Source organism: Geotrypetes seraphini, chromosome 3 (genome assembly GCF_902459505.1).
Source record: "Geotrypetes seraphini chromosome 3, aGeoSer1.1, whole genome shotgun sequence".
In the NCBI taxonomy this organism is placed as follows: domain Eukaryota; kingdom Metazoa; phylum Chordata; class Amphibia; order Gymnophiona; family Dermophiidae; genus Geotrypetes; species Geotrypetes seraphini.
Genome location: NC_047086.1, coordinates 208,838,776 through 208,860,806, shown reverse-complemented (window position 1 = coordinate 208,860,806; position 22,031 = coordinate 208,838,776). Strand labels below are relative to the sequence as shown.

Below are 22,031 nucleotides of genomic sequence, written 5' to 3'. Positions count from 1 at the left end.
TAGGGCACGGGAGAGGAAGGAAAGGAGATAGAGATGCCAGACCAGAAAAATGGAGAGGGGTGAAGCTGAGATTAATCATGTACAAAGGAGAGAAGGGTCACAGGATAGACAGTTTATTGAAGAGAAATAGAAAGAGGGAAGATGCCATATGGAAGAGAGAGAGGGCGGACACTGGATGGAAAAGGCAGACAGTGGATGGAAGTAAAAGAATGATGAGAAGATGAGGAAAGCAGAAACCAGACAACAAATGTAGAAAAAAAAATTCCTATTTGTTTTATTTATTTATTTTTGCTTTAGGATAAAGTATTATTGTAGCTGTGTTGATAATCGTTTATTAATAGAAAATGGAAATAAGATGATACTGTTTATTGGACTAATTTTAATACATTTTTTTTACTAATTCAGAGACCATAACTCCTTTCCTCAGATCAGGACAGGGATACAGTAACAGCAGTATGTTTACTGACCTGTAGAAAGAGGTTTTTAACCTCTGAAAGCTAATTGAAAAATGCATTAGTCTAATAAAATGGCATGCTCTAAATTTTCTTCCCGCCATGCCCCATGCCTCCTAACCAAATGCAAATTATAAACTGGTGGGCTTCCTAAAGCCCTGCCAGCTGAAGATCTCTTCCTCTAGAAAGGAAGGGGAGATTTGTTCTGAGATGTTTGGAGGTTGCATAGAAAAAAAAACTACACTGGCACTGGTATGGTAATCTTTGTTGTTTGTTTTTCTTTGTTGTTTGTTTTGAATTTTAAAATAAAAGAAATAAAGAGGGAATAAAGAAGTAAATAAGAAAATGGGTAAATAAATGGGGGGCAGGGGGCAGGGCATGGTGGGATGGAGTGAGGCATGGGGCCTAGTGAACTTGTGTGCCTAGGAGCCCTCGATGAATTAAACATGCCCTGCAGGGAGGGTGATGGAGGGAAAGGGGATCATGTATTGGGTAAGAGAAAAAGAGAATATTAGGGAAAGAGAGAGAGAGAGGATCACAGATGAAGGAATATTTATATACTATATAGTAGAGGGAGAGAGAAAAGTTTGGAACATTTCTTAAAAGTCCTTAACTATTATTACGATGGACTTAGGAAATCCACTGCTTATTTCTAGGATAAGAAGCATAAAACCTATTTTACTCTTTGAGATCTTGTCAGGTACTTGTGACCAAGATTTGCCCGCCCAATTGGGTGTTTCTTTCAAACATCCTGGTGGGTTTATTTTATAGCTTCTTCACCCCCTTTGCCTTCTCCTAACCACTCTGGCGCTTTGGTGTAAACAAAATAAAGAAACAAAAAGGACTTTTCCTCTCTCTGTTAAATCCTAGCTCACGTTTGCGGTCTAACACCAGCTCTGGTAGGATACACGTTTCAAATCTGACATATTGTAATCACAAAACAGAAAATAGCATTATTTTTTCTACCTTTTGTTGTCTGGTCATTATTCAAATCTTCTTGGTTCCAGGTTCTGGTTGTCTAATGATCAGGGTCTCCTTCTTTCTTCTTTCTCCATGCTAACCATCCATCTTCTATCTCTGTCCTCCCTTTCCATTTCCTTTCCATCCCACGGAGGTCTGGCAACTTTCCTTTTTTTCATCTCCATCCCCGCAGCTGCAGCAATGGACCTCATCAACCACAGATCCACCATCTCTCCTTTTCTCAACTACCCTTTCATCCAGCATCTCTCCCTCCTTCCCCACCACCCCAGAGTCCACCATCTCTCCCTTTCTCTTCCCAACTACCCTCCTATCCAGTATCTCTATCTCCCACCCCCCTCCACACCATCCCTTGTATCCAACTTCTCTCCCTTTCTATTCCTTCCCTCCCTAAATCCCATCTATCTCCCTCTCCTCTGTTTTTAGACCCATTATTTCTCCCCCCCCCACTTCCCTCCATGCATGTACTTCTACACCAGGGTCCCCCCTGAAGGCCTGTCCCTCCCCTGAAGGCCTGTCCCCCCCCCCCAAAGGCCTGCACCTTCCTGAAGGCCTGTCCCCCCTTGAAGGCCTGCACCCCCCCCCAAAGGCCTGTATGTTGCCCCCTGACCTCCCGGTCAAACTTTTACTTAATTACAGTAGTGAAGCATCCTGCAGAGAGGATTGCCGGTACTGTAGCGATCCTTGCAGGCAACCACCGGCCTCCGAAGCTGTCGTTCCCTCTGCTGCGGTCCCGCCCCTCCTCTGACATCAAGACGGAAGGACATTGGGCTGGGGGAAACGGTGAAAGCGATTTAGCGGGGACTGCAAACAGCTGAAATTCAGTCATACGTCCGATACGTACAGGAAGAACTGCAGGAGATCTAGATGTTCTAAATGTAAGAGCAGGAGGTCAGTGGGGAAGCCGGAGGTCACTGCAGCATTTCCCAACTGACCCTCTCCGCATGCCCCCTAAAGCAGGAGCAGTAGTGGCCGGGTAGCCGCTCCTGCTTTAGGGGGTGAGGGGGAAGGGTCAATCACTGAATCTGGAGGCCGATTTTTTTTTTTTTTTTTAATCGATTCAAGATAATGAAGGGAATAGACTTAGTAGATAAAGCCAGGTTCTTCACCCTCTCCAAGGTGAAGAGAAAGAGAGGGCATTCGCTAAAGTTAGAAGGGCAAAGATTCTGTACAAACGTAAGGAAGTTCTTCTTCACCCAGAGAGTGGTAGAAATCTGGAATGCTCTTTCGGAGGCTGTTATAGGGGAAAACACCCTCCAGGGATTCAAGGCAAAATTAGACGAGTTCCTGCTGAGCCAGAACGTACGCAGGTAAGGCTAGTCTCAATTAGGGCACTGGTCTTTGATTCTGCCAGGTATCTGACTTGGATTGGCAACTGTTGGAAGCAGACATTGGGCTGGACAGACCATGCAACTGAGCCAGTATGGCAATTTAAGATAAAAAGGAAAGGAGATCCAATGAACCAATATAAGATGAACAACTGAAGAAACAAAGCAGCACTGCTGTTCTAAACTGTGCAGAGGGAGAGAGCTCTGCCTTCTGAGGTAGGGAAGGGGTAAAACGCGGACCTCACGGACCTCGCGGATCTAAACCCGCACATCCTTAAAAATCCGAGGTCCGTGCCACTTTTAGGATCCGTCAGAGTTAAATTGTCATAGAGCTCTGTCAGAGCCAGACTAAAAGTGCGCGGACCTCGGATTTTTAAGGATGTGACGTGCAGTTCAGATCCGTGAAGTCCGCGAGGGGCCTGAGCTCAACTGCAGGGAAAGCGAAGGCAGACTTCAGATCCTCCCGCAGTTTGGGTTGAGGAAAGAGAAGCCCCAGTTTGGGTGGATTGGCTTAATGTTGTTAATGGACAAACAATGGACACATCTGTCCTTTCTTTAGAAAGCTAAAAGTTCATCCTCTTCAATTTTTTTTCCCTCGCTCGGCTAATGGTAGAAACTAGTAATCAGTTTTAAAAGAACTAATAACATCTGTGTATTCAGCTAGATGTGCTAAAGACAGGCAAAAAAGGGGGGAGGGTTTCTTTGTTTCTACCATCAGAATTGGCTGTTGGGAGGATCCTCTGAACAATCTATTCGTCCCCTTCAACAAATCGTTCAGGGGTCCTACACAACAGGACCTCATGGATCTGAACTGCACGTCACATCCTTAAAAATCCGAGGTCCGCGCACTTTTAGTCTGGCTCTGACAGAGCTCTATGACAATTTAACTCTGACGGATCCTAATGCTTTTGCCTCCCCATGCTAGGATCCGTCAGAGTTAAATTCTCATAGAGCTCTGTCAGAGCCAGAGACTAAAAGTGGCACGGTCCTGAAAAGTGGCGCGGACCGAGCCAACTCTCCCACTTCTCGGCTTGCATTTTGCGGGTATTTGGAGGGGGGGTAGCGATTGCAGACTGGCAGGAGCTGCCTTCGAGAACGGGGCCCTGGCGGGTTGGGTCACTTAAGTTGCCCCAAACACCAAGTGACAGACCGGACCCTGCCGCTCACCTACACCAGGAGAAGGGACTCTACCACTTCCCCCGCCTCTAGGGTCTTGAGACCCTTCTATTAACCCCCCTAGGAATGGAATTGCAGGCCCCCCCATCCCCTGCGCTTTTCAACACGATTCCGGTTGCTAGGGGTGAAAGCCAACGGGCTGCAGGTGACGGGGGACGGGCGAGAAACAATAGCCCTAGACAGAAGGTCGAGTCCGGACATGTGGAAGCGCACCTGCCTTAGGCTAGATCTAGGAAGAAGCAGATTATACGGGGAAGTACGGATAGCTTCGGATCCGTGGTATTGGGAGCTAGTTCTGTGGGGGGGGGGGGGGTAGTGGGGGTGGAAAGAACTGACTCTAACACGGGAGTTAAAGTGGAAGGGGTATGACTGATCCCTAGTACCGGAGCTTCGGGAGGAAGGTGTAATTGTTGGCGGTGCACAAGCTCTCTGATAGAGGACCTTAGGATATTGGGGGTGGGGATGGGGTGGAGGGGGGTTCCTCTCTGGTACTGTAGTTCGGAGGTAACTTATCCATTAAACTTGAGGGAATGATTCGCTTTATAGGAATCTGGGGGGAAGGGTGGTAAATGATCTGTGGTAGAGCTGGGGGGGAGGAATTTTCAGAAAAGGTGGGTAGACCCCTCCTTCTCCCCAATTCCGATCGCCAGGCAATTAGATGGCAGAGACAATGCGTGAGACCTGCTAAAGACAAGGAAAAAAAAAAGCAACGGATCTAAAGGAAGGAACTGAAGCCCATTAAGGAGTGAAGCCCAGAGAGTGTCCCATGGGAGAGCAGAGTTGTCTCTTTGGGGACCTGGAGTCTTTATGACGAGGGTCAGAGCTATGATTTTCAATGTTGGGCGGTAGATGGTATTTCCTCTGTATTAAGAACACATTTTTTTGTCTCTATTAGGGACAGGAGGCCATTTTGTTTGTAATGGGATTGAGAAAGAATTGTACTCATATTTTAGGAAGCTTCTCTTTAGCTTCCAGAGAATGGATCCCAGCTAGACAGACCCTTCTAAGCACTTAACCCAAATTATTCACTTTTTTTTTCTCTCCAGACAACCATATTTCAATGGCCTCATTTATCCATGGAATATACATAGTACCAGTTATGGACAGTGGGCTGCTTTGACCTCAAATCTCTTCCCCCCCCCCCCCCCCGCTAGAAAGGATCTAATAAACGTAACTCGCGCGTCTATATCAATCAGGTTTGGCGAAGTGCGCTCCTGGGCAGTGGAGCAGGACCGTTGCATGTCAGAGAAAGATCTGTCCAAGTTAAACGTGCACCCCTTTGGCACACCTTTTGCTTCTAGTGGGGAAAATTTTTTTGCTTTTGTTATATATTGTCTTATATTTTTGCTACCGTAGCAATTCAGTTGCAGGGTGTGTGTATGCTAAGCTGTTTGGGGTTTTTTTTTTTCTTTAACACAATGGCTGTAAATGTCATTACGGCCTTAAAAATCTGAGGTCCGTGTCGGTCCGTGTCCCTGCCGCTGTAGTTTCTGTCGCTGACAGACCTTGATTGAGATTTGAGCGCTGACGGATCCGTCTCAGCATAGGGAGGGAAAAGTGTTAGGATCCGTCAGCGCTAAAATCTCATCAAGGTCTGTCAGCGACCGAAACTACAGCGGCAGGGACACGGACCTCAGATTTTTAAGGCCGTACGGGTTTCGTGAGGTTCATCCTTTCCTCGGAGGAAGCATATATTAACAATTATTAATCTACTCCTTAAATATGGGAGCACTTTGGATAGTGGTGCTAGGTAGGAATCGATGATTGAAAGGCCATCTGTTATCTCTGGATAGGAGAGTGATAAAGAATAAGGAGATATCCGCCTCATGGAACTGAACAAGGGGGAGAAAAAAGTGAGGACATCAATGGAGAAAGATTCACCAATGTTAGTTATCCTTCTACATTATTGACCTCACTTTTATTCTCCTCTTTTAGCTGGAACGAGGATGATGCTTACAGGATCAACAATAAAGTTGTTTCCCCCTTCTTTTTTTTCTTAAAAGTTCCGGGATTCGCATGTGGTTGAGAAGCACTGAGCCACTTCCCCATCTCTTTTTTTTTGTGGCGGTCTCCGACCAGAAGAAAATGTGAACATAGGATCGAAGGGGTGCAGAAACGTCAAGACTTACCTACCGCAGGAAATGCAGAGACTCACACAGCCAGCGCGCGCTGCTCCCAGCCCCGAAAACTCTACCCTGCCCGGATCAGTCTGTCCTGTGCTACCCATTAAGCTACTGCTGCTGTTCGCTGATTGGTTCAACTGGGAGCCCGGCGAGCCAATGAGCTGGGCCTGGTGAAGAAGGGAGAGGATGGGAGAGCAAAGTGCAGCCGGTTCTACAGGCAGAGCCTGAAAATCAAGGCGTGGCTTCCAGTTCCCAGCAAAATTCAAGCATGGTAATCGACTGCAGTCGGCTGAGCAGCTCGAGAGTAGGGATGTGGTTAAAACTGCAAGTCTTTCTCTCTTTATATTTAAATTTTATAAGCCACTTTTTAAACAAGCGGAGACGCAAGTATCTCTTGCTACCAAGTCCAAAAATTAGAATTGGGACATGTGATTTACTAAAAAAAAAATGCACAGCTGAGCCGGGATTAGATGGGGCATGAAATGGGAAAAGTGATTATGCCTATTGCAGAATCCTTAGTGGTGATGTGATGCAATTAATTATTACAACTAAATGCATACGGTATTAAGTACTTGGAAGACCGAGCTTCTCAAGTTTCAAGTTTCAAGTTTTATTTACATTTGATGTATCGCTTATAAAAAATATCTAAGCGATGTACAATTTAAAAACCAACAGATTGTGGTAATACATATAATTTATCTAAGTTATACAATTGACAAAACAATTTGGACAAACATGATTAGGTAGGAAGGAAGGGGAAAGTTACAATTGCATTGTTTGTTAAAATTTACATAGAATGGATAATACAATAGATATAAATGGGATGAGGCAAAAAAGAATATTAGAGAGATATAAAAGTCTAAAATAGATCATATCATAAATCAAATGCATCTTGAAATAAGTAAGTTTTTAACAATTTTTTAAAAGAGATAAGATCTTTTTCATTTTTAATAAAATTTGGGAGGGAGTTCCACAATGAGGGAGCCACCACTGAGAACATATCATTACGTCTGGTGCCGATTATTCTTAATGAAGGGACTGAAAGCTGATTAGATAAAGATGATCTTAGGGATCAAGAAGGGTTGTATGGAACGATCATTTTTTATATAAATTGGGGTTCATTTGAGATTAATGTTTTATAAACTAAAAATAAGGTTTTGAAAGTGATTCGGTGAGAGATTGGAAGCCAGTGAGATTTGATAAATAAAGGGGTAACGTGGTCGTATTTTTTCGCTTTATGAATTAATTTAATTGCGGTGTTTTGTATAATTTGAAGTCGTCTTCTTTCTTTCTGGGATATGTTTATTAGGAGAGAATTACAGTAATCTAAATTCTCTGGGGAAAGTGGGGTGAGTGATTATCAATAAGCTGCAGAGGAGATAGGACCAATAGATTATTAGTACAGAATGACATAGGGTCAAATTTGTCCCTGTCCTTGTGGGATCTATGCCCATCCCCATCCCGCTGCCCCTGAGTTCTGTCTCTGTCCTCATCTGCACAAGCCTGAAAACTTATGATTTTAAAGTATTGGGAGGCTTGTGCAAATGAGGATAGAGCTTGCAAGGATGGACAGGGAGAGGAAAAGAATTTGCAGGAATGGAATGGGGATGGAGATAGATCCCACAGGGCCTGGGACAAATTTGGCCTTGTGTCAGATATATCAACCTTAACCTAAACCTGCTGATCCCTGCAGCCTATTGGATGGATAAGCTTCCTTATGAATGACCAATGGGCTGCAGTTATCTTTGTATCACTGTCCATGCCTCCCTCAGCTCACTTCAGCTCTGTTCTCCCTTTTAAATTTAGTATCTTTCCCTTCAGCCTCTCTTCCCCTGACAACTCCTTACCTACATTGCAGCTGTTCTGGCTTCTGTGCTGTTAGTGTATTCAACAGACATTCCTTAGGCATAGGGTTATCAGGGAAAACCTGGACACGTCCTCTTTTTGATTGGGAACCAGAGAACTGGATCAAGGACATATGCTAGATGTCATATACATAGATTTCAGCAAAGCCTTTGACACAGTTCCTCATAGGAGGCTCTTGAACAAACTTGAAGAGCTTAATTTAGGACCTAAAGAGGTGAACTGGATTAGAAACTGGTTGTCGGACAGATACCAGAGGGTGGTGGTGGTGGTAAATGGAAGTCACTCGGAGGAAGGAAAGGTGAGTAGTGGAGTCCCTCAGGGTTCAGTGCTGGGGCCGATCCTGTTCCATATGTTTGTGAGTGACATTGCTGAAGGGATAGAAGGAAAAGTTTGCCTTTTTGTGGATGATACGATTTGTAACAGAGTAGACACTGAGGAGGGAGTGGAAAACATGAAAAAGGAATGGTTTAATATCTGGCAACTAAAATTCAATGTAAAGAAATGCATTTGGGGATTAATAATCGATAGGAACCACATGTCCTGGGAGATGAGAGGCTGATATGCACAGATGGGGAGAAGGACCTTGGGGTGATAGCAGTGGCGTACCTAGGGGGGGGCGGGGGGGGGGGGGCGGGCCGCCCCGGGTACCAGCCCTAAGGGGGTGTTCCCGGCCTTGCCGTTCAGTCCCCCGCCACCCCCGAAGGACCGCTCGCCCCCCTGGCCTCCCCGCACCACCTATGAACAGCCGCAGCAGGATCGCGAAGTCAGCGTCAGCATCCCTGCGCTGCTTCCTACGACGCGATCCCGCCCCTCCTCTGACGTCAGAGGAGGGGCGGGACCGTGGCGCAGGAAGCAGCAGGGATCGCTGACGCTGACTTCGCGATCCTGCTGCGGCTGTTCATAGGTGGTGCGGGGAGGCCAGGGGGGCGAGCGGTCCTTCGGGGGTGGCGGGGGACTGAACGGCAAGGCCGGGAACACCCCCTTAGGGCTGGTACCCGACGCTGACTTCGCGATCCTGCTGCGGCTGTTCATAGGTGGTGCGGGGAGGCCAGGGGGGCGAGCGGTCCTTCGGGGTGGGTCGGGGCATCAGGCCTTCAGGGTGGGGCGGGCGGGCAGGCAAGCAGGCTTTCAAGGGGGAGGGGGTGACAGGCAGGCCTTCAAGGGGGGACAGGCCTTCGGGGGGGGGTGCAGACATTCAAGGGGTGCAGGCCTTCAAGGGGGGCAGGCAGGCCTTCAGGGGGGTGCAGACCTTCGGGGGGGGGTGTAGGCCTTTGGGGGGGTGCAGACCTTCAAGGGGGTGCAGGCCTTCAAGGGGGGAAAGGCAGGCAGGCCTTCAAGGGGGGGACAGGCCTACAAGGGGGGGGGACAGGCCTACAAGGGGGGGGACAGGCCTACAAGGGGGGGGGACAGGCCTTCAAGGGGGGGTGCAGGCCTTCAAGGGGGGGGGCAGGCCTTCAAGGGGGGTGCAGGCCTTCAAGGGGGGTGCAGGCCTTCAAGGGGGGAAAGGCAGGCAGGCCTTCAAGGGGGGGACAGGCCTACAAGGGGGGGGACAGGCCTACAAGGGGGGGGACAGGCCTACAAGGGGGGGGACAGGCCTTCAAGGGGGGGTGCAGGCCTTCAAGGGGGGGTGCAGGCCTTCAAGGGGGGTGCAGGCCTTCAAGGGGGAGACAGGCCTTCAAGGGGGGGAAAGGCAGGCAGGCAGGCCTTAAAGGGGGGACAGGCCTACAAGGGGGTGGGACAGGCCTTCAAGGGGGGGGACAGGCCTTCGGGGGGGGTGCAGACCTTCAAGGGAGTGCAGGCCTTCGGGGGGGGGGGTGCAGTCCTTCAGGGGGGGGGTTTAGGCCTTCAGAGGGGGACAGACCTTCGGGTGCGAGGTAAAGTCCTTCGGGGGGTGCAGGTCTTCAAGGGGGAGACAGGCCTTCAAGGGGGGGAAAGGCAGGCAGGCAGGCCTTAAAGGGGGGACAGGCCTACAAGGGGGTGGGACAGGCCTTCAAGGGGGGGGACAGGCCTTCGGGGGGGTGCAGACCTTCAAGGGAGTGCAGGCCTTCGGGGGGGGGGGGCGGGCCTTCAGGGGTGGGGTTTAGGCCTTCAGAGGGGGACAGACCTTCGGGTGGGAGGTAAAGTCCTTCGGGGGGTGCAGGTCTTCAGGGGTGGGGTGTAGCCCTTCGGAGGGGGGACAGACCTTCGGGGGAGGGGGGTCCTGGTGTAAAAGTACACAGAGGGAGAGGGGGAAGGGGGGGTTCAAAGATACATGCATATGCCAGACTTTGGGGGTTAGAAATAATGGGTCTAAAAACAGAGGAGTGGGAGAGAGATGGTGCATAATGGGATTTAGGGAGGGAAGGAACAGAAAGGGAGAGAACTTGGAAACAGGGGATGGTGTGGAGGGGGGATAGAGATACTGGATAGGAGGATAGTTGGGAACAGAAAGGGAGAGATGGTGGATCCTGGGGTGGTGGGGAGTTGAGAAAAGGTGAATCTGTGGATGGAGACAAAAAAAAGGAAAGATGCCAGATCGCCGGGAGAGGGAAGGGAAACGGAAGGGGAGAACAGAGATGGCAGACGGATGGTTAGCACGGAGAAAGGAGACCCTGGCAAGCAAGACAACAAGAGCCTGGGACCAACAAGATTTGAATATTGATCAGAGAACAAAAGGTAGAAAAAATAATTTTATTTTCTGTTTTGTGATTACAATATGTTAGATTTGAAAAGTGTACATGAGACAGCTTGAAATGGGAACTTTTCTATTTTTGTGAATGGCAAGGCTGAGTTCAGTTAAAATATATGCTTTATAAGAAAATATAATAATGTGTTTTATAAAGTTTATAAGCATTGCTGGCATACTCGGTGAGGTGTTCCTAGTGTTGGTGGTGGTGGTAGCATGTCAGTGTGTTGAGAGGAAGAGGTAGTCTGGGAAATTCTGCTGAGCAAACTCTGGGCCCATTTCCACCCCCAGTTAGTCCACTCCACTCAACTGGTTCACACACTGAGTGGGTCTTTGGGTGTTATTTCTGGGTAGTTGTTTAAGAATCTCTTCCAGTGGTTTGTCAGTATCTCCTTCTGGTCCAAGGAAGGAAACTTTGTCAACCTTAGCATTGACCTTCAGAATATGTTTGTAACAGCGCTGCTTGTGTGGCATTAGGCTATGTAGTGATCGAAAGAAAAAAACAGACCTTTGCACATTTTTGCACTATATGGTGGGTGTATGAGGAGATTCATTTCCTGCACAGTTAAGTCCATTTTTTCTACTGAATAATAGTATAGGTACAATGAAAGTAAATAGCAAAAATGTTTGAGTAGATAATTAAGGAAATCTTTTTCATATTGCTTGCTTATGGACTGGGAAAAAAGACTGTTCAAGCAAATGTCTCCAGAACTGCTTTAATGGAAAAATGTGATTTTTTTTTTTTTAAGTACTTTGTGAAATTTATTGTTGTTGTGAAATTTATTGTTATACTTTGTTTAAACTTAAAAAGCGGTGTCATTAACAGTGAATCTAATCGAAAAATCGATTCAACAGGGTGAATCGGATCGAATGAAATATTTTTCTCTGAATCGGGCAGCACTATTGGCTACCATGAGAATGGGCTACTGGGCATGATGGACCATTGGTGTGACCCAGTTAGGCTATTCTTATGTTATGTTCTCATCTGTAGGGGCCTTTGTTTTCACTTCTTATTTTAATGTATTTTTTTCCTGGGAACTTATCAGTGTTTTTTTTATAATGGGAACAAAAATGGAAGAGAATTAATGTGTGTGGAATGGGGGGGGGGTAACTAATTTCTTCAGCTAAATAATTCAATCCACTTCAAACAGACATAGGAGAACTCACGCACCATTCACACACCCTCCAACCAAAAACGTCAAAAGAAAAAAACTGTTCGACAACCTCCTAGCCATTCGAGCTGCAACACTTGACCCCCAACTCTACAACCTATTGACCTCGACCACAAACTACAAAACCTTAAAAAAAGAAATAAAAACCCTTCTATTAAAAAAACACATAAAACCAAACTAACATAATCAGAACTGTCCCAAGCATCACCTGCAACTACTCCATATGTACTTCTGATGTCATGACAATTCAGACATAATTTATGTTATGTTATGTTTGGAATAATGGTTACATAAATGAGGTTCAATAAAAGAAAATTTTCTGTGGGAGCATTTGTTGGAACTTCTGTTATCCTGATTTCTTCTATCTGTGGGCTTTCTTTAGCTAACCTACTTATCTGGGGCTTTCCACTTCTGCAGCTGCCCTTTTCACGGTCCACTTTGCGCTTGCACTCTCTGGGGAGGGGGGGTTGGGTCTGGGCTTGGTGGGGTAGGTGTGTCTGGTAGTTTTGTCTGGGTGGTGGCTGGGTGTTTCTTGGGTGCTTGTTGTGCGGATTGGTGTGTCTGGTGAGCGGTCTGGGTGTTGTTGCTTGTGGGGGTTTTTTTCATTATAAAATATGGCTGAGGGTCTAGTCCGGCTTATTATTCTTGTGGGTTCTGGGGTGGGATTTGTTTGCTTGCCCCAAGTTTTGGCCTTTTGTTGTGTATTGCTATGCCTCTCATTGGCAATTTTCTCTTGGGAGAGGCTTGTTCATGCTTGTTGTTGCTGTTACTCTCATTCTGTGTTCTTTTTGATAATGTATAAGTTTCTGTACAGACCATGGTTGCTTGTCTGGACCTTTTGCCATTCTCAATAAAAATACTTTGGAAAAAAAAAAAAAAAAAAAAAGAAAATTTTCACTGCCTGTTTCTATTCTGACCATTTATTCCATTTCATGGTTATTGCAAAAAAAAAAAAAAAAAAAAAATTTTACATGAGGGGGGGGGGGGGGGTGTCAAAAAATGATGGGCCCCGGGTGCCACATACCCTAGGTACGCCACTGGGTGATAGTGTCTGAAGATCTAAAGGTGAAAAAACAGTGTGACAAGACAGTGGCTGCTGCCAGAAGGATGCTGAGCTGTATAAAGAGAGATGTAACCAGTAGAAGAAAGAAGGTGTTGATGCCCCTGTACAGGTTGTTGGTGAGGCCCCACTTGGAGTATTGTGTTCAGTTTTGGAGACCATATCTGGCAAAGAACATAAGAAGACTTGAAGTGGTCCAGAGGAGAGGGACAAAAATGATACGAGGTTTGCGCCAAAAGACATATGAGGAGAGAATGGAAGCCCTGAATATGCATACCCTAGAGCAGCCCTGCACAACATGTGCACAACGGCTCTCACTCTGGCCCGCACCCAATACGGCTCTCACTCCACACTCCTGCTCCTGCTCTTCCCCCCTAGTCTTACCTTTAAAAGCGCTGCCGCTGCTTATCGAGAATCAACAAGCTAATTACGGCAGCCTGCAGAGCGAATCTAGCAGGCTGCCATCAGTCTCCACATACGTTCCCTCTGCCGTGATCCTGCCCCTCCTCTGACATCAGGGGCAGGACCGCAGCAGAGGGAACATGTGCAGAAACTGATGGCAGCCTGCTAGGTTCGCTCTGCATGTTGCCATAATTAGCTTGTTGGTTTTCAATAAGCAGCGGAAGCGCTTTTAAAGGTGAGACTAGAGGGAAGAACAGAAGCATGGAGTGAGAGCCGTATCGGGTGTGGCAGTGGCAGTCACAGTGCGAAAGATGACCTTGCTGGGTGCAGGTAAGGCCCCGGGAATGGACAAAGTCCTCTTGAAACAATCAAGGCAAACAGGCAGAATAGAGGACCAATGCAAATGAGAATTTTTGCTATTCTGTTATACCGCTCTCAGAGACCTGTGTCATTCAAAACACTTCTGTGTTTAAGAACTGTATATACAGGTAAATGGTATCTTTCATTGAGCCGGTATTTTTATGTGCAAAAACTACAAATGTGCAACAAGCTCTTATAAAGTGCTGAGTGAAATAAATAACTTTAAAATGTATCAAAAATTCGTACTTAACTAATATGAAAGCTTGACTTGTAGTAAATCATTGTAGTTGTAATGGAATGGCTAAATGCCCTAAGAGACCCGTTTCACCACAGTAAAGGACTTCTTCAGGGGTCTTGTGTTTAGCGCCATTTTTTCTATGTGTTAACCGAAACAAAGTTGCACATTTATAAACACAAGACCCCTGAAGAAGCCCTTTACTGTGGTGAAACGGGTCCCGTAGGGCGTTTAGCCATTCCATTACAACTACAATGATTTACTACAAGTCAAGCTTTCATATAAGTTAAGTGCAAATTTTTGATACATTTTAAAGTTATTTATTTCACTCAGCACTTTATACGAGCTTGTTGCACATTTGTAGTTTTTGCACATAAAAATACCGGCTCAATGAAAGATACCATTTACCTGTATATACGGTTCTTAAACACAGAAGTGTTTTGAACGACACAGGTCTCCGAGAGCGGTATAACAGAATAGCAAGAATTCTCATTTGCATTGGTCCTCTATTCTGCCTGTTTGCAGGTAAGGCCCCACCCGTCACGAGGGCCCTGGTGGGATAGGGATTGCCAGAGACGCTGGATCTGGACACCAGGGTGGGGACATAAAAGGGCCTTGAGGAGGGGCGGGAAAGCAGACTTGAACCAAAAGGAAGGGGGAAGACAGGGTAGATGCTGGATTTTACCCGAAGTTTTAAGAATCTAGCAGCCCTTACTAAGAATTGTTTATCAAGACTGCAATGAGTGCAAAATACTGCAGCTAAAGTGATAACTAGAAAAAACAAATTAGATCATGTTACACCTATATTAGTTAAATAGCATTGGCTGCCTATTATGGAACAAATTACTTTTACATTTTTATGTTTGGTATTTAAAGCTTTGAAGTGGAATGTCCCAGAGTATTTGTCAGATAAACTGAGTAAATATGCTCCAGCACGTGTTCTGCGTTCATCTCAGAAGAAGTTGCTTCAATTACCATCATTGGATAAAGTGAGATTGAATGAAACATGGAAAAGAGCATTCTGTTTTGCTAGACCTAACTTGTGGAATAAATTGCCAATTGAATTACAACCAATGGAAAGTTACAGTACTGTACTTGGGTTTTCATAAGCTACTGAAATCTTTTGTTAAGGAACGAACACTATAACATGGATGCTAAGGAGAGTCTGTACGGGCGCTAGCCTCTGGATAGGGAAGCCTTGACCACTTTTTATTGCAGATCTGGGGCTCTCCTAGTTGACAGAGGACTAGGTGTTGATCTTGAATGCGCCTCTTACGGTGGACGAGATGTCCACCACGATAGGCTCTCTAACTCTAGCCAAGGCACCAGGCCCGGATGGATTTGGCCCAGAATATTATCGGATGCTATGGGACCTGGTGCCGGGTCCACTTAGCCACATGTGTAACGCTATAGCTGGAACTGATGGTCAATTTCCTGAGAACTTGGCGCATATTGTGCTGCTGCCAAAGCTGGGGAAGGATCCTGAATTGGTGGGCTCCTTCCGACCCATTTCCCTCTTGGACCAGGATATTAAGTTATTAGCTATGACGATGGCGCAGCGTCTCAATTGTTTCTTGCCGGCTCTGATTCACCCAGATCAGGTGGGTTTTGTGCCTGGTCGCTACGCCTCGAATCTGATGAAAGTGTTGGGGGCCATTCATGAACATAAGGGTAAGAGGGGGGGCAGTCTGCAGTAGTGGGATAAGATATGGAGAAAGCCTTTGATAGTGTGTCCTAGGAGTATTTATTTTGGGTTTTGGAGAGTTATGGTTTTACGGGGCTCTTTCTGTCTTGGATTAAAGCACTGTACACCCTTCCCCAGGCTCGGCTGCTCATTAATGGGGGATTGACGGATGTGTTTGGGCTGAAACGGGGGACCAGGCAGGGCTGCCCACTCTCCCCATTGCTGTTTCTATTGGCTATTGAGCCATTGGCTCTTAAGATACGACAGGTCCCTAGTTTTCGGGGAATTGGAAGGGGGGAATGCAAAATTAGCCTGTTCGTGGACGACATTTTATTGTATTTGGATCAGGCTTCCATCCACTTGAGCGAGGCGTTGGCGATTGTGAGGGACTTTGGGGCCTTGTCGGGTCTGCAGGTTAATTGTAGTAAGTCTGAGCTTTTGTTACTGGCTGGGGGCCCCGCAGAACCGTGGCATGTTTTGCTCCCTATCCTGCCTTCGGCTGCCCCGGTCCGTTATTTGGGTATTTATTTGAGTACCAACCCTGCCAAATTTTATTCTATGAATGTACTTCGACACCTTGATGCTATTACGAAATATGCCAGGCGTGACAGGATCTTCCACTGGGTCTGTTGGGGCATGTGGCATTGGTAAAAATGGTCCTGCTTCCTAAACTACTTTACCCCTTCAGACTAGTGCTGCCTGATTCAGGAAAAAAAATTTCGATTCAATTCGATTCAGCCTATTGAATTGATTTTTCGATTCGATTTGATTTTCCTGCCCAATTTGGTGGTTTTTTCCAACCATCCTGGTGGGTTTATTTTATAGCCTCCTACCCACATTGGTCCTGTGGTGTAAACAAAATAAACAAACAAAAAATACTTTTCCTCTCTCTGTTAAATCCTAGCTCACATTCGCGGTCTAACACCAGCTCTGGAAGGATACATATTTCAAATCTGACATATTGTAATCACAAAACAGAAAATAAAATTATTTTTCCTACCTTTTGTTGTCTGGTCATTTTTCAAATCATGTTGGTCCCATGTTGGTCTGGTTGTCTTCTGATCAGGCTCTCCTTTCTTCTTTCTCCGTGCTAACCATCCATCTTCCATCTCTGTCCTCTCCTTCTGTTTCCCTTTCCTCCCCCTGAGTCTGGCATCTTTCCTTTTGTTCATCTCCATCCCCCCACAGCTGCAGCAATGGATCCCACCATCCACAGATCCAACATCTCTCCTTTTCTCAACTACCCTTTCATCCAGCATCTCTCTTCTGTGTCCCTGTCCCTATTCTCCTCTCCAGTACTGTCCCCCTTGTGTCCTTGTTCCTATGTTCTCTCCATGCCCAGCATCTTATCTCTCCCCATATCCAGCTTCTTCTTTCTCTCTTCCTTACCTCCTGTATCCCCTTCCCCATGTACAGGCTTTCTCCTACTATTTCTCCTGCCATCCTGCACCCTGCCCACCTACTTTGGAGCAGTATCTGTCCCTCTTGTACCCTTCCCCTTGTGGCCTTGCATTTCTCTCTCCCTCTCTCCATTAGTCCAGCACCTCTCCTCTGCTTTCCTCCCCCTCTTTTTGGTTTGGTCTCTCTCTTCCCTTCACTTCACCCCAGGTCTGGCATCTCCCCTCCCCTCTCTTACTCCTTCCTCCTCCTCCCTCTGCACAGGCCTGCCTCCTGCCGTGAAGGCACTCTTCCTCCCCGCCGCGAAGGCCTGCTCTCCCCACAAGTCTGCATGTTCCCCCAGCTTCCCTGCACTTACTTTAAGCAGCTAATACAGCAGCCTGCAGGATCGCTGGTGTTATAGCGATCCCTGTAGCTGCCCATCGTCCTCAGCGGCACGTTCTCTCTGCTGCGATCCTGCCCCTGACGTCAGAGCAAGGGCAGGACTGTAGCAGAGAGAATGTGCCGCTGAGGACAACGGGCAGCTGCAGGGATCACTATAGCACTAGCGATCCTGCAGGCTGCCATATTAGCCTTAAGGTAAGAGTGGGGTAGCTGGGGGAAGATGCAGGTCTTTCTGACTGACCCTCCCCCCTCAAGCAGGAGTGACAGCGGATGGCCAGCAAGAGGCAGCGCTGCCACTCCTGCTGTAGGAAGGCACAGGGGAAGGGTCGGTCATCGAATCAGGAGGCTGATTTTTTTAAAAATTGAATCGATTCGAATCGATTCACCTGATTCGAATCAGTGAATCGATTCGAATCGTGAATCGGGCAGCATTACTTCAGACGGTGCTGATTTGGCTCCATTGCCAGGAAGAACTGCACTTTATATCTTTAATTTCTCGGTTTATTTGGAGTAGAGAATGACACGGTGGCTGTTATCCGCGGCTAGCCGCAGGTAGCCATGGATAACCCCCCCGAAACGGTGGGGGGAGAAAAGTGCTCACTGTGGGTACAGGGACAAGGCTATCCACCATCCTGTGGAGCGGTGAATGGCCTTGTCTCCGCAGTTAAGGGATGGAATGTGCGCGGTCACCGATCGCGTGCAACCCCCTTCCCTCCTTCCCTTCCTCCTTCCTACTTACCTACCGGCTGCATCTATCTTCCTCCTCCTTACCTTTGCAGCGTGTTTTAATGTGTAATTTGTTCAAGCTGCTGGAGCCTGCCTTAAGTCGCGTGCGTCTATGGGTGGAAGCTTCTCCTCTGCGCAACCGGAAGTTGCATCAGAAAAGAAGCTTCCGCCCGCATACGCACATGACTTCAGGCAGGCTCCGGCAACTTGAACAAATTACACATTGGTCTTCGCAGACCCAGAAAGATGCTGCAAGATGTGTGAGGCTCGGCACAAGATCTAGTCCAAGTACTTCCACATCATGAAACTGCCACTGTAGCATGAAATGATTTTATAATTCTGATATGATCTTAAAATATGTAGCATGCTATAGTTAATGTTAATTTTGAATCTGAATTATTGCCTTACCCAATAGATCATTTATTCTGAGGGACTTAAAGTAAAAATGATATGGTTTTATAATTTTGCTTGGAGTTAAGATGGATTTAAGAGTGAATTTCTGAGCATAGCCATCTGTTAGAAAGGTGTTAAATACCCCATTCAATATTACAAAATAAAGAATTAAGGGCTAGATTTACTAAGCAAACCGATCGTGTACCAATCAGTTTGCGAGCCCTTTGCGAGCCTGACCCAATTCACTAACCTTACTCCCGATCTGATCCGCGCCCGATCCGACCCACGCATGCAAATGAGGGGGAACGGCATGCAAAGTAAGAAAGGTTGCAATTCACAAAACATTTTCAGTAGCACCGACTGGGCTGGCGGATCAAAAAAGATAGCGACTGCTAGGGACCAGTCGCTCACGTCCTTTCTGCTCACATCCTTTCCTCCTGCTGTCCTGAAAAAGTAAAAACCGCCCTACTCTTTCCGCCCTGACTCTCCTTGCTCTTGCCGCCCTGAGTTAGTGGAATCTTCCAAAATATAATGCAGAAACTACTGCTGAACTATAAGAGGGGGAAAAGGAGAGCCGAAAGCAGAATATACAACTACGGAAAAGGCAGCGAGAAAACAAAAGAAGCTTGCAACACAATAAGCACAGGGCCGGATTACATATGATGAACTGGTTCCCACACTAGCATTACGGCCTGGACAGCAGGGACGAAAAAGGATCATCTTCACCACCACCACCACCACCACCACCACCCCTGTCCCGTCCAGGATCACTGGAGGCAGCAGCGGGGGAGGGGCTAATTTCAACTCTAGCGTTCCTAGAACCACATTCTGCTTGAGGGATTGGGGGGGGGTGAAAAAAAAGCGGACCTTAGCACACCACTGTTGGAAAGCCTTCCAAGGTTTTGGCATAAGAAACCATAGCAGAGGGTTTGTTGGACTTCAAAAGCATCAAGAAGACATCTGAATAACCACATCTCATTATAGCTGAGTGCTCAAGAGCCATGCTATAACACCAGAGTGCTGCGGATTCTCCATGGGCACTGGACCTTGACTGAGAAGGTTGCGATGAAGAGGGAGTTTGAGCTTCCTGTCCCGCTGAAGACGGACAAGATCTGAATACCATGGATGACGAGGCCAGTCTGGTGCAACTAGAATCACAAGGCCAGGATGCTATCCAGTGGATGACCCAACCAACCAGAGGCTACAGAGGGAACACATAAAGAACTGTTGGGTCATTGGCTGAATCCTTTCAACATAAGGACATTACATCCATAGGACTGTTGACATATGCACTTTTATTTATGTGATTTTGTATTTGCTTTGAGTTTATTAAAATACAATTTGCTTGTCCCAGTTTGCTCTATCCCACTCTCCACTTGTTCTCACAGCACTGAAGCCATAAAAAAGATGAACTTTAAGAGAAAAAAATAAAAAAAAGATGTAGAGTAGAAAACTTCTGTACAGATTGCTTGCAGAAATTGAAACTATAGGGGGCTCTCACTCTCTGTCCAAGGTAGGAGGAACCCATTCTCAGAAAAGTGTTTGGATTTCTAAAGTAGCGTACCTAGGGGGGGTGTGGGGGCAGTCAGCCCCGGGTGCACAGGCCCAAGGGGGTGCACAGCTGGCCTGCCATTGCCGTCATCAGAAAGAAGCCGGCGCCAGTTCTCCCTCCCTCCGAATTCGCCCTGCTTCGTTTCCCGCAGGCCGACCAACTATAGCCGTCCGATGTCAATTCTGACGTCGGAGAGGACGTTCTGGGCCAGCCAATCGCTGCCTAGCTGGCCCGGAACGTCCTCTCCGACGTCAGAATTGACGTCGGACAGCCAGAGTTGGTCGGCCCGCGGGAAACGAAGCAGGGCGAATTTGGCGCAGGCCTGTTTCCGATGGCCAGTGGCAGCCTTTCCCCAGCGGTGGTGGCAGCATGGTAGTAGTGGCGGCGGTGGCATGGGGGAGGGCAGGGAGAAAGAAAGAAAGGGGGGGGAGACAGGGAGCCAGAAAGAAAGAAAGGGGGGGTCAGGGATCCAGAAAGAAAGAAAGGGGGGGGGACAGGGATCCAGAAAGAAAGAAAGGGGACAGGGTGAAAGAAAGAAAAAAAATGGGGCAAGGGGAGAGAGAGAAAGACAGACATAGAGAAAGAAAGGGGGCATGGAGAGAGAAAGAAGGGGGCAGGGTGAAAGAAAGAAGGGGGCAGGGTGAAAGAAAGAAATGGGGCACGGAGAGAGAAAGAAAGAAGGGGACAGGATGAAACAAAGAAAAAATTGGAGTTGGGAATGAGGTCTGGAGGAGAGGAAGCATACAGGAGGCTGAAAGAAGGGAAGAAATATTGGATGCACAGTCAGAAGAATAAAGTGCAACCAGAGACTGATGAAATTATCAAACAAAGGTAGGAAAAATGATTTTATTTTCAATTTAGTGATCAAAATGTGTCCGTTTTGAGAATTTATATATGCTGTCTATATTTTGCACTATGGGCCCCTTTTACTAAACTGCAATAGCAGTTTTTAGTGCAGGGAGCCTATGAGCATCGAGAGCAGCGTGGGGCATTCAGCGCAGCTCCCTGCACTAAAAAACGCTATCACGGTTTAGTAAAAAGGGAGGGAATATATTTGTCTATTTTTGTATAGTTGTTACTGAGGTGACATTGCATAAAGTCATCTGCCTTGACCTCTTTGAAAACCCGCAGAATATAAATGATAATTAACATTTTCTCTGTGTACAGTGTGCTTTGTGTTTTTTAAATGTTATTGTTGGTAGATCATTTTGACTTGGCCACGAAGTTAAGGGGGGGGGGAGGGAGGGGAGCTGCTGAAAGACATCTAGTAATTCTTGCAGGCTTGACTGTGCAGGGAATTATTTTTGTAAAATCATGTTTTGTTATGTGACTAGCATTATTTAGACTTTAATTTCTATAAATGAATAGAATGAAAATGATATAAAATTACTTGCTTGTTTTTATGTGCATGCGCTGAAGTAAAATGGAGAGAGAGTGGGCTGAGGATGCTGAAGGGAAATGGGGAACAGATAGTGGGGAAAAGACGCTGATTTATAAATTGACAATTGTACAGAATATTGTTTCTTTTTATACTTTAATATAATAAGTTCAATATAAAACAATTCAAGGCTTGTGTGGATGGAATCAGATGGTTTGTGGGGATGAGGACCGAGCTTACGGTATTTTCTTGTTTCTCATTATTTGTTTTATTTTTATTTGTTAATTTGTAAAGTGGTGATTGTTATGTATCAGTTTTTTCAAATTTACATCTACTGTCTTTATATTTTGCACAGTATTAGAGGGCATGTATTACTGTTTTTTTGTGGTGTTGCATTGTATGCAGTCTGGTTTCTTGGCAGTTCAGTTTAACTTTTGTCTACATATTTTTATTTTTAGTTTGTGATTATTCCATATTGGGCAAGGGTGTATCTGTCTGTGTGTATGAAAGAGACATGTCTTTCTGATAGCATTGACTGTACAGGATCAATTGACTGTGCAGGATCTGGTTTGTTTAGTTTTACAATGTATGTGTTGGTGTTCTAGTGCTCACTGCAGTGTTTAAGATGCTGCCTTTTCCTAGGTACACTCTTGTTTCAAGTTTCAAGTTTTATTTAAATTTGATAAAATCGCTTATTAC

At 46.4% G+C, this 22,031-nt stretch overlaps 1 protein-coding gene across 2 annotated transcripts in view; it reads right to left on the bottom strand.

Moving 5' to 3' along the window:
* The window catches only part of LOC117358039 (glycoprotein-N-acetylgalactosamine 3-beta-galactosyltransferase 1-B-like), a 93,814-nt gene extending 87,683 nt beyond the window's left edge, over window positions 1-6,131 (bottom strand). The window contains exon 1 of one of the 2 annotated variants that reach the window (XM_033939455.1): window positions 6,064-6,131. The gene's annotated coding sequence lies outside the window, so the exon portion shown is untranslated. The remainder of the gene's footprint in view (window positions 1-6,063) is intronic. The other variant, XM_033939456.1, reaches the window with a different exon arrangement.
* Between the last annotated feature and the right edge of the window lie 15,900 nt (window positions 6,132-22,031).